Consider the following 12,062-nt stretch of genomic DNA (forward strand, 5'->3'; position numbering starts at 1 on the left):
TTATTTATTTTTACAAATTTTTATCTGTCTCTCTGCCTTCCTCTTATCGAACAACACAAAAACATAATAAAATCTTCAGCATAAATATGCATAATCCAGCAAAACAAACTCCTGCATTAGCCCTGCCAGAAAATATATGTATTTTTCTGCATTTTAAGTTCATCACTGCTCTGGCAGGAGGTGATAAATTTCACCTTCTGTCTTCCAGACTCATTTTGTCATTGCACTGAGCAGAGTTTTATAATGTTTCAAAGATTTTTTTCTATAATGTCATCATCATATAAGTTATTTTCCTACCTCTGCTTACTTCACTTTCTATCAATTCATAGAGATCTTCCCAGTCCCCTCTATTTTTGTCTATTTTGTCATTTCTTATGGCCAATAATATTCTATCACATCCATATACATATTATGTTTAGTCATTTCCCAATAGGACAGTCCCTTAGTTTTCAATTTTTGGTTACTATGAAAATAGATGCTACAAACATTTATGTACATCTGGGTCCTTTTCCTCTTTCTTTGATCTATTTGGGGTATAGATCTGGTAGTGGTAAAAGGGTATGCACAGTTTAATAACTTTTGGGACATAATTCCAAATTGCTCTCCAGAATGACTGGACCAATTAACAATACCCTTAACAATGCACTAATATGCCTTTTTTCCCACACTACGTCCAACATTATTTCTTTTCTCTTCTGTCACTGAGATCTTTGATATTACAAATAAATTCTGTAATAGTAGGTGCAGAGGGGAAATAAAGCTCATAATTGTCTCTAGGACAAGGATCCTCCATTCTTTCTTCCAAAAGGAGCTCTTTCTCATTCCTCAACAACTTGAGATTTACTAGGGGGTAGAAACTGGTGTCTTTAGGTGAACTCCCCTGACTGAATGAGCATCCCTTGATAAACAGTTTATAAGCTCCCTGAGAACAGGGACTGCTTTTTGCCTCTTTTTGTATCCCCAGTACTTAGCACAGTGCCTGGCATATAGGAGGCACTTAAGAAATGTTTTTTGATTGATTAATTGATTAGAAGTGAAGAAAGAAGTGTATTGGTTGCATCCAACTTGAGAATCTCGAATATAAACCTCAGTTGATGCCAACATGCCAAAGACTCCATTGTAGGGAAAACTAATGAAAATGGAAATTTTGTATGATCTTCCTCCAAAGACGGCACATTTTAGGAGATGATTAGATAAGTAAGATTAGACTGACTCAATGAAATCTCTAGTAACTCAATCGCTTTCTTACTCAAATGCCCCAAGCTAGAGCACTGACATGCACTCTGGAAAATTATAGTTTCAAGAAAAGAAAGACTAGAATTCAGGTATAAGAAATAGTTGATTTCCAAAAAAGCTCAAGGAAGTTTGTTAACTGGCTTGCCATTGGGGAAGAGATTAGATACTGAATTTGAACTGAATATGCAGGTGTAATGAGTTATTGACTTCATTACTTTTCCTACAGGTGTGTGAGTCTGTCTGAGGCACTCTGTCTATTGTTCAACTTTTTCTAATGAAAAGGGATAGAATTACAGAACAGGGGACAAAATGGCCATTTTCCCATGGTTTTTTGCTCTTTTTAATTCCTCATATGTAATGACCCAAATAATGAGGACAATATCAGTATTGTAACAAGGAGAGAGGACCCCTATTTTTTCCTAAATGAATCACCCTGGACAATAAAATACAGTTACAGCAAAGCAGTATTTCCTATCTTTCAGAAATGTAAATGGAAGCATGAAAAAGAAAAGCTTATCTCAGTACAAGGTAAACTTTTTGAGGGCAGCAATTATTGCTTTTTTTTTTTTGTCTTGGTATCCCCAGTGCCTAGCACAGTGTCCTGAAAATAGCAGGTGCTTAATTTTGTTTGTTAAATTGAATTAAATCAAATCCCAAAAAAGTAGTAGAGTTAAACAGGAAATGTAACAATAAGTCATATCTGTATATGTTTGAGATGTATGGTTCCTTGCAATAATCCTGTGAGATGGATAGTATAAGTATTATTATCCCATTTTATAGATTAAAAAAAACAACGCTCCAAGAAATTAAAGTGACTCAACGTGGGATTCAAACCCAGTTCTCGGTTGGCTCCACTATACCACACTGCCCTGTACTATACACTTGTACTATACAACGCTGTAACTGTAAATCCCCATCTGATAAAACCACTATGAGTCATCATCATTTCTTCCAAAGAGGAAGCATTCTAGGCTTTCTGTCTCTACAAAAGGCTTTAACATTCTTATGTGTTCATGAAGCTTGAGGAGGGAGTGACTGAAGTTACTGCAGAAACCGTAGAAGTTTCTTTAATAAAATTATCATATTTCATAAACATGCTATTTGCTGAATGGATGACACCTACAGAACCCTAGTAGCCTTGAAGAGCTCAGGATGAACAAAGTGGTGATAGTAACAAGATACTAAATTCTATTCTTTCAGTCAATAATTCTGTTAATAAACATTTATTAAGTGCCTACTATGTGCTGGGGGAGGTGGGATGAGCAGCTAGGTGGCTCAATGGATAAAGCACTGGGCCTAGAGTCAGAAAGCCCACTTTCAGACACTTAGTAGCTGTGTGACCTTCGGGAAGTCATTAACCCTTGCCTGCATAAAACTGGAAAAAGAAATGGCAAACCACTCCAGCATCTTTGCCAAGAAAACCCCATGGACAGTATTAAAATGCTAAAAGACATGACATTGCAAAATGAGCCTCTCAAGTCAGAAAGACCTGGTGTGCGATGGTCCACAGAGTCACAAAGGATCAAACACAACTGAACAATAACAACAATGTGCCAGACACCGTGCTGAGTGCTAGAGATACAAAAAAAGGGCAGACAGTCCCTGTCCTCAAGGAGCTCATAATCTAATCTGCAATCTTGATGAAGAACAGATGTGCACTGCTCACAATGAGTAAAATATCCCAAGAATACCCAGGGGCTTTGACATGAGCATAAATGATGCCACTACCCAATAAGGTGACATACTCCTGGAGGGTCTGAACCACATTCCTGTAGGGCAGGAGGAAAAGGAAGAGGGAGAGGAGAAGAAAGAGACATAAATAAGTCACAACTAAATGAAAAAGTATCTCATGGGTTCCCTTGGAGGGACAAATAAAGGAGCTGGCAAAAGTGGTTTTATCACTCAAGGGCAATAAAATATATCATTTCATAGAATACTTAGTCACAGGAACATAGAATTGAAAGGGACCTTAAGAGGTCATTGAATCAACCATTCTGGAGAGCAATTTGGAACTATGCCCAAAGAGAAATCAAACTGTATGTATCCTTTGACCCAGAAATACCACTCCTAGGTCTGTATCCCAAAGAGATCATACAAATGGGAAAAGGACCCACATGTACAAAAATATTTATAGCAGCTCTTTCTGTGGTGGCCAAGAATTGGAAATTGAGAGGATGCCCATCACTTATGGAATGACTGAACAAGTTGCAGTATATGAATGTAATGGAGTACTATTGTGCTATAAGAAATGATGAGCAGATGGACTTCAGAAAAACCTGAAAAAACTTAGATGAATTGATGCTGAGTGAAGCAAGCAGAACCAGAAGAACATTGTACACAGTAACAGCAACATTGTACGATGATCAACTATGATAGACTTAGCTCTTCTCAGCAGACAATTCCAAAAACCTCATGATGGAAAATGCTATCCACACCCAGGAAAAGAACTATGGAGTTTGAACGCAGACTGAAGTACACTATTTTCCCTTTTGGGGTTTTTTTTGGTGGGTTTTCCCTTTTGTTCTGCTTCTTCTTTCACAACATGACTAATGGGGAAATATATTTAACATGATTGCACATGTATAACCCATATTAGATTGCTTGCTATCTTGGGGTGGGGTAAGGAGACGGAGGGAAGAAAAAAATTGTAAATCAAAATCTTATTAAAAAATGAATATTGAAAACTATCTTTACATTTAATTGGAAAAATAAAATTCTATTTTAAAAAAGAGGTCACTGAGTCTATCTCCTCATTTTCCAGATAAGCAAAACTGAGGCACAGAGAGGTTTAAATCTTTTGTCATGGTCACACAGCTAGTAAATACCCAGGGCATGATTTGAACTCAGGTTGTCCTGCCTCTAAGCCTAGTGCATGGTAACGAAGAAAGATTCATTACATCACCAGCTGCCCTTTTGTTCAGTTGTTTTTCAGTCATGTCCAACTCTTCATGACCCCATTTTGTGTCTTCTTGGCAGAGATACTAGAGCAGTTTGCCATTTCCTTCTCCAGCTCATTTTGCAAATGATGAAACTGAAGCAAATGGGGTTAAGTGACTTGCCCAGAGTCACACAGTTAGCAAGTCTCTGAGGCTGGGTTTGACTTAAGGTTTTCCTGACTCCAGGCCCAGCACTCTATGAACTGTGCCACCTAGCTGTCCCATCCAGTCACTTTACAGTCATCATAACAAATAAAAGAGAGGGACAAATATTTATTAAATGCCTAAGTGCAAGGTATTATACTACATATAAAGGGTACCAAATTACATATGGAACAGTTCTCTTCCTCGAGGAATTCACATTCTACTGTGGGACCACAGCACTCAGAGAAATATATTACAAACTGGATTTTGGGATATTAATGCCCTACATTTGCTTATCTCACTTTATCCTCACACATCCCTGCAAAATAAATAGGGCATATATTATTATCCCCAAATTATAAAGCTGAGGGACAAAGAAATTAGGGGACTTGTCTAACATGACACCCAGCTGTGACATCTGTACACAGATATATCGTTGTAATTGTTTTTATTGTTAGTCATTTTAAGTTGTGTCTGCCTCTCTTCTTCATGACCCCATTTGGGTTTTTTCTTGGCAAAGATACCGGAATGGTTTGCCATTTCCTTCTCCAGCTCATTTTTACAGATGAGGAAACTGAGGAAAACAAGGTTAAGTGACTTGGCCACAGTCACACAGCTAGTAAGTGTCTGAAGTCAGATTTGAACTCAGGAAAATGAGTCTTCCTGATTGCAGGCCTGGCACTCTCTCCACTGAACCACCTAGCTGCCCATACTGTTATATAGGATGGACATAACTGGGTTTATCTTAACTGTTGTGATTCTCTCATCTACCCAGGCATAAGCCAGTACAAACCAAAAATATGAGAGTTGTGTAGAAAGCCTCTTTTTTCTTTTTTCTCCACCTGGTAGTGTATACAACTATATATGGTTTCAAAGTGTAGAGCAAAAGTTCCTACACTGAGGTCTATTCTATGAACTTTTTTCAATGTTGTGATAACTGTATCTTAATATAATTGGCTTTCTTTGTAACCCCATGTATTTTATTTTATGCATTTAAAAACATTCTCCTGAGCAGAGGTTCAAAGACTTCACCAGAATGCCCAAGGGGTCCAAGACACAAAGATGAATAACCTTAGGAGTATAGCCATTGATTCTAACAAGAAATCATATTAACAAATCTTTCTCATTATCTTTTCCAGAAACTTTCTACTTACTTATCTTCCTGTGAAGAAATATCCACACCCTCCCCAGCTGTGTATGTCAATAACTCCTGCTCTCTACAACACCTATTTGCTGGGTGTTAAGTCAGCTGTATAATACCACCCCAGCAAAAAAAAAAAAAAAAAGTTTCTCAAAACTGTCTTGCATTCCATTTTCACACCCTCATCAATGAGCAAAGAATACTTTCACTCCCTCCATTCTGGTTAATAAGATAGGCATTCTCTTTCACTGACATATAAGTTACCCTTACTAGCTGTGGACCTTGGGCAAATCACTTAACTCTGTCTAGCTCCATTTCCTCATCTGTAAGTTGAGCTGAAGAAGAAAATGACAAACCTCTCCAGTATCTTTGTCAAGAAAACCCAAAATGGAGTCACAAAGAGCCAGACGTGACTGAAATGACTGAACAACAAAATAAGTTGCACAAAGTTGTTAAATAACAGTATAATACAGTGGAAAGGACAATAGTTCTGAAGTCAAAAGATCCGGGTTCAAATTCCACCTCTGACATTTACTACTTCTGTGGTCTTTTAAAGTCACTTCACCCTGGACCTCAGTTTCCTAATATGTAAAATGAGGTGGCTGGACTAGAAACCAAGTCAATGAGCACGTATTAAGTGCTTGCTATATGCTGGGCACTGTGCTAAGCACTGGTGATACAAAGAAAGGCAAAAAAAAAAAAAAGATTATTAGGAAGAGTCATCCTATTGAGGGAAGACAAGACATAAAATAGGGCTGAAAATCAGGAAGGAGGGAAAAGGTATGGAGGCTTAATGGTGAAGTCCAGACAGTCAGAAGTGGAACTGGGAAAGGAAAGAAGGATGTCTGTCCTGGGCCATCTGAATAGGCTTCTCATGCCCCTTTCCTTCCAGCTCCATACCTATGATCCTATTGACAGAATATGTCAATTTTCCTCTCACCTAAGATCATTTTCCTCCACTCACTATCCTGATATCTCATTGCAGTATGGAGGTCATTCTGAAGACTGTTCCGAAAGATTTCAAATACTATCACATCCTACCACCCTAGAAAGGCTTTGGGTTTAGGCCCAAAGATGGACTGCCATATGTTTTTCATCCAAAGACTAGCCTAGCTAAATTCAGAGTGGCTTCTTTTAATCCACAGCAACTCATGAAAACAGTCTACTAATACACACACACACACACACACACACACATATATATATATGTATATGTATATATATATGTGTGTGTGTATATATATATATATGGAGTTATAATCGCCATTGATGGTGGGTGTATCCACAGTGATAAAAACACAGATCCTTGAAGGCTAAGATTAAGGTGCCAACCTACAAGTTTAGTAGAATTTTGTTTTTTTTAAGAAACTCATAAAAAATCAATTAAAAAAAATCTATTTACAAACTAGGTACAGGTAAGACGCTGTAATTTATTAAACTAGTGGGAAGAATTGTCAAATGAAATATTAATCAGTTTTCTTCTGATATTTCCAAAGATCTCTGATTTCATCCAAGTGGATAACTCTTTCCCTCCACTGACATAGGATCACAACTGTTTCCTTAGCCAAAATGAATCTTCATCTGATGGCTGGCATTTTGGTGATGACCATCTGTAAGCACAGACTGTTCCACTCTCTGGGCTTGTAAAATTCTCCTATTTTCCACAACAGATTAGTCTGAATGAGCATTTTCATTTTATTCTTGTTTTAAGTCAAAATGCATAGATAAATGATGCAGAACCAAATTAAAGATTATGTCTGTCTGGCATTAGCTATTGTGAACCTTTGTTCAAATATTTTGTTCAACTATTGAAAACCTTTGTTCAAATAAAAAAGTCCAACAGCAAAATTTGGTTTATATATCATTACTATATTATGTTAAACATCTCCAAGTTGTAGTTTATTTCATTAAAAAAGTTATTAAATTCAAGAAAATTTGTAAAATAGATTTAATTTCATATTAAACTACAGATGATAGCAAATATGAAGTCTGGCTGGATTATTTCTCTTAATTCTCACAGAATGTCTCACATAAAATATTCATAAGTATTTTATAATTAGAGTTTATGTTTTATGTTTTGTTTTCTAATTATAAGCAGAATAAAATTTTATATTTTATAATTCTATAATAAATTTTAATTTGACGCTTTGGGGACAGAGTTAACATTGTAGTTATTGCAAGCACTTATTGAAAAATCTAAGAGAATATCACAAATAATATTTTAAATTGCTCCAAGGGTTCATACTACTTTTCTTTCTGTTGAAAAGGATTTGTGGAACAACAACAAAAAAAAAAACCACTGGGAATCAGCTCTCCATCTGCTATCTTAATACAAACACTTAAAGAACCACAGTCATAGTACATCTTTTTCTTTTTTAAATAATCTAGTTCATATGTCTTAAGCTATACTGAAAGTGACAAACATCTTCCATTTATTAGAAATCAGGTGGTTCCAAAAATATCCCTTTGTAACATGTGCCCCAAATATAAATCCAGTTATATAGTATGTTAAGTAATTTTGAAAGTCTTCCATATGTCTCTGTAACATGGTCTCTGTTCTTTTTTTAATCTCTAATTATGCTATTCTAAATTGTGTGAGTGCTTGCAAATCCTTTGGAAGGAGCTGAGATAAAAATAAATCACTTGAAAAATCAAAGCAAAAATTAGGGCTCCCTCTGCTGGCTGTAAATACAATTTTCTTTTCATTAAAGTAATACCAAATGGGGGAGGGGAGGAGGGAGGAAAACCTGTCACTCTGGATATGAGATCACAAGGAACTTCTATTTGCAACGTTGAAAGATAAAATTCTGGACATTAGGACAGGAAAAAGTAGTTGTTTTTAAATATCATAAAATATCAACAACGTATTAGAAATATTGTTTGTTGCTGTTCAGTTGTTTCAGTTGTGTCCGGCTCTTAATAACCCCATTTGGGGTTTTCTTGGCAAAGATCCTGGAGTGGTTTGCCATTTCCTTCTCCAGCTCATTTTACAGATGTTAAGATGTAACAAAAGAGAAAAGAGAGGTCTCATCTACAGCATGAGATGGTTTGGAAGAAAAAGCAGGAAAAAATATTCTTGCTGTAGAGCACTTTGTGCAATTCGTGTTACAATAAAATTCTCTTATTTAGTCATACCCTGATTACACAAATTATATTAATGTCAGATCAAGCTATTAATTACATATTGGATATACAGAAAATTCCCACAAAAGACAAATTTGAGTTTGAAATGACCAATGGCACAAACAGGCAATAAATGAACTTTGTTCTTTGTTAGTGTCTTAGCTAACCTTCTAAATGAAATCTCTGGTTCTACCCCAAACAAAAGGAGTTTTTCAGGGAGTTTCTAAGTCACAAGTAATCTTTCCATTTAAATGCAGTAAATGTGATTGAGAAGAGGTAGGAAGTTCCTAGTTCTCTCTGAGTCCAGAAAAAGTTAAGAAGGGGAACCCTACCTAGCAAATTTGTCAGCAGATGGCAACTTTTAACTTTAGGACCCTAGTTCAAATCCAGTAACATTCAGTCCCTACTTTACAATATATTTTTGGGGAGGAGAGGAAAAAGTTGGACTCATGAAAATTAGCAGAAATTCACATCATTCTATCATGGCTGGAAACCATATTTGGTAGTCTCTTGATATAATATTCTGAGCTGCTTTACGAAATGTCAAAATGTTTGCTTAGGGAAATGGCAGATTCCCAAACATTGCCACTATGTTAGTTGTGCCTGCTAAAATGGTAGAACCAATGCTCAACAAACACATGTTCACAGAAATTCCCCCTCCTCCTACAGGACCCATCCACTGTAGATAAAGAACTCCTACATATAAGGCAGCCTGGGAAATAGTCACCCACTTATGTGACCAATTTATATGAGGCATTTTGGATAGATAGACAGATAGATAGACAGACAGACAGATAGAAATAGATAGATACTGATATGATATACACATATTGTGTGCATATGACTCCATTCCCCTTATTAGAAGTCTGCCTCTATATGGAAGAAAGAGCTCCTAAAATGTTCTTTATTTCTCTACCAAGCTAAAGTAAAGACAATTACATTATTATAAATATTGTACATTTAGCAGCATTTTATCCCTGTTTTCTCTGAGCACAGGGCTCCCCAAAAGACAGCTAGGCTTTAACATACAAATTTATTTTGCTGATTCATTCAAGCGTTGCATATAAACAACCAATGACATTTCAAAACACTTCATATTAGAATATAATAATCCAACTTTGAGGATTATGTTATTGACAGCATTTTATCAACTCTCCCTGCCATAAATCCTACCATTTTTTCAGGAATAGTCACGCCAAAGTAAAAGAAACCACTTATCTCTTAAAACCAATACTAACCTTCCAGAAAACATTTTTCTTAATCCTTCTCAGCATTTACCTACAGCCTTTAAGAATTCTGGTGACTTTCACTGCAAACCAAAGAACAAATTTTTCCATAATCTAGTTGAGATTAAGAGAATCTACATAAAAGTGCTTTCAATTTAACAAAATTAAATTTAATAAACCTTTATTAATCACCTGCTATATGCAATGTACAGTGCTAGGTATTAGAGATACAAAGAAGAAATAAAGACACAGTCCTGATATAAGGACTACTCTATAAAAGTAAAGTGATATTATTATTATTGTAACAGAAAAAAAAGAAAACAAAACAATTCCTTCCCCCAAGGAGCTTTCATTCTAATGGAGTTTCATATACTCATAAAAGCAAATGCAAAATATATACAATGTAAAAACAAGGTAAATTTTTTAGAGAGGTACTGACTTCGGGGGATTACAAAATACCTCATGTAGGAAAGGTGCTTAACGTGAGCTCTGAAGGAGGCCACGGATTGATTCCAAGAGGCCCTGACGAGGAATGAGGACATTCTAGACACTAAGACAACCTGTATAAAGATCGGGTGATATCATATGGAATATGGGAAGGATGGTCAGTGGGCGAGTTTTGCTAGAATGAAGAATGAATGAAGGGGAGTCTGAAAAGGAAGGTTAGATGCAGGCTGTGAAAGTTTTCATTGAAAAAGAGAGAGGAATTTGCATTTGATCCTTGAGATAATGGGAAGTCAGCTTTTCTAGACAGGCAGGCGAGTAATGTGGTCAGACCTGAGCTTCAGGCATATCCCTTTTGCTGCGTAGTTAGTGACTGCTACAGCCATAAACCAGCCATATTATGGCATCTTAGTGCTGAGAAACAAGAGAATTCTGTTTAAATAAGAACACAAATTTGGCTATATTCTGGATGAAAGCATGCCCCTAAAAACATAACAAATGGGGGGGGGAGAAGGGGAGTGGTTAAAAAAAAGGGTAAAAGAATTTAAAGGGATTATCCAGTAAGAAGTTACAAATATGAGGAATTCAGAGAAATATGGGAAGAGTTATATGAAGTAATACAGACTAAAATAAGCAAAGAAGTAATTTATACAATGTTCACAACAATGTCAATGAAAAGATCACCAAATGGAGTATAGAAATCTATCCTGCCCTACAGGAAAATAGAAGGAGAAGGGGATGGGGGTGGTGTGGTAATAGAAGGGAGGGCAGATTAGGGGAAGGGGTATTCAGAATGCATGTCTTCTTGGGGTGGGGGAGGAGAGAGATGGGGAGAAAATTTGGAACTCAAAATCTTGTGGAAGTGAATGTTGAAAACTAAAAATTAATTAATTAATTAATTAATTAATAAAAAAAAAGAAAAGATCGCCAAAAGGAAATTGAACCAGTTGAGTAAATGAAAACCCACTCACAGCAGATGTGAGGGACTACTAAGAGAGAATATTGTCAGAGGTGGCCACTATATTAAATGTTTTTGCTTAATTATTTTTCTTTGTTACAGAGGGATTGGGAAGGGTGAATTAGTGCAACGTAAGGACAAAAGTCATCAACAAAATATATTTTTAAAAGAAAGAAAAAGTCTATTACAATATAGTTAACTGTCATAAATTAATGGACTGAAACTTATTTATTCAAACCCTGGGCAAGTCACATAACCTGTTTGCCTCAGTTTCCTTGTCTGTAAAATGAGGATAATAATAATACCTGCCTCCCAAGTTATTGTGAGGCTCAAATGAAATAATAATTGTAAATGCTTAGCATAGTGCCTAGCACATAGTAAATGCTATATAAATGTTACCTATGATTATTATAGAGGCAACTAAGTGGCACAGTAAATAGAGTGCTGGGCCTGGAGTCAGGAAGACTCATCTTCATGAGTTCAAATCTGGCATCAGACACTTACCAGCTGTGTGACCCTGGGCAAGTTACTTAACCCTGTTTACCTCAGTTTCCTCATCTGTGAAATGGACTGGAGAAGGAAATGACAACACACTCCAGTATCCTTGCCAAGAAAACCCCAAGTGGGGCACAAAGAGTCGGACATGACTGAAATGACTGAACAATATGATTATTATAAGGAATGACAAATATGATAAATTCAAAGAAATAAGAAGAGCTGTGTGAAGTGCTTTTAGAACGAAGAAAACAGAAGCAAGAGAAGATACACACTGAATACATCCACGTACATAAAGACAACATTAAACAACAAAAAACTCAATTTCAATACGATGGTTTGTGTCCATACCATCGTGA

General features: G+C 36.3%; 1 protein-coding gene across 2 annotated transcripts in view; it reads right to left on the reverse strand.

Annotated features, from left to right (window-relative positions):
• The window catches only part of TBC1D30 (TBC1 domain family member 30), a 118,030-nt gene that overhangs the window by 88,502 nt on the left and 17,466 nt on the right, over positions 1 to 12,062 (reverse strand). The window lies entirely within an intron of this gene.

This window comes from Vombatus ursinus, unplaced genomic scaffold, assembly GCF_900497805.2.
Source record: "Vombatus ursinus unplaced genomic scaffold, bare-nosed wombat genome assembly UNPS02010320.1, whole genome shotgun sequence".
Classification (NCBI taxonomy): Eukaryota; Metazoa; Chordata; class Mammalia; order Diprotodontia; family Vombatidae; genus Vombatus; species Vombatus ursinus.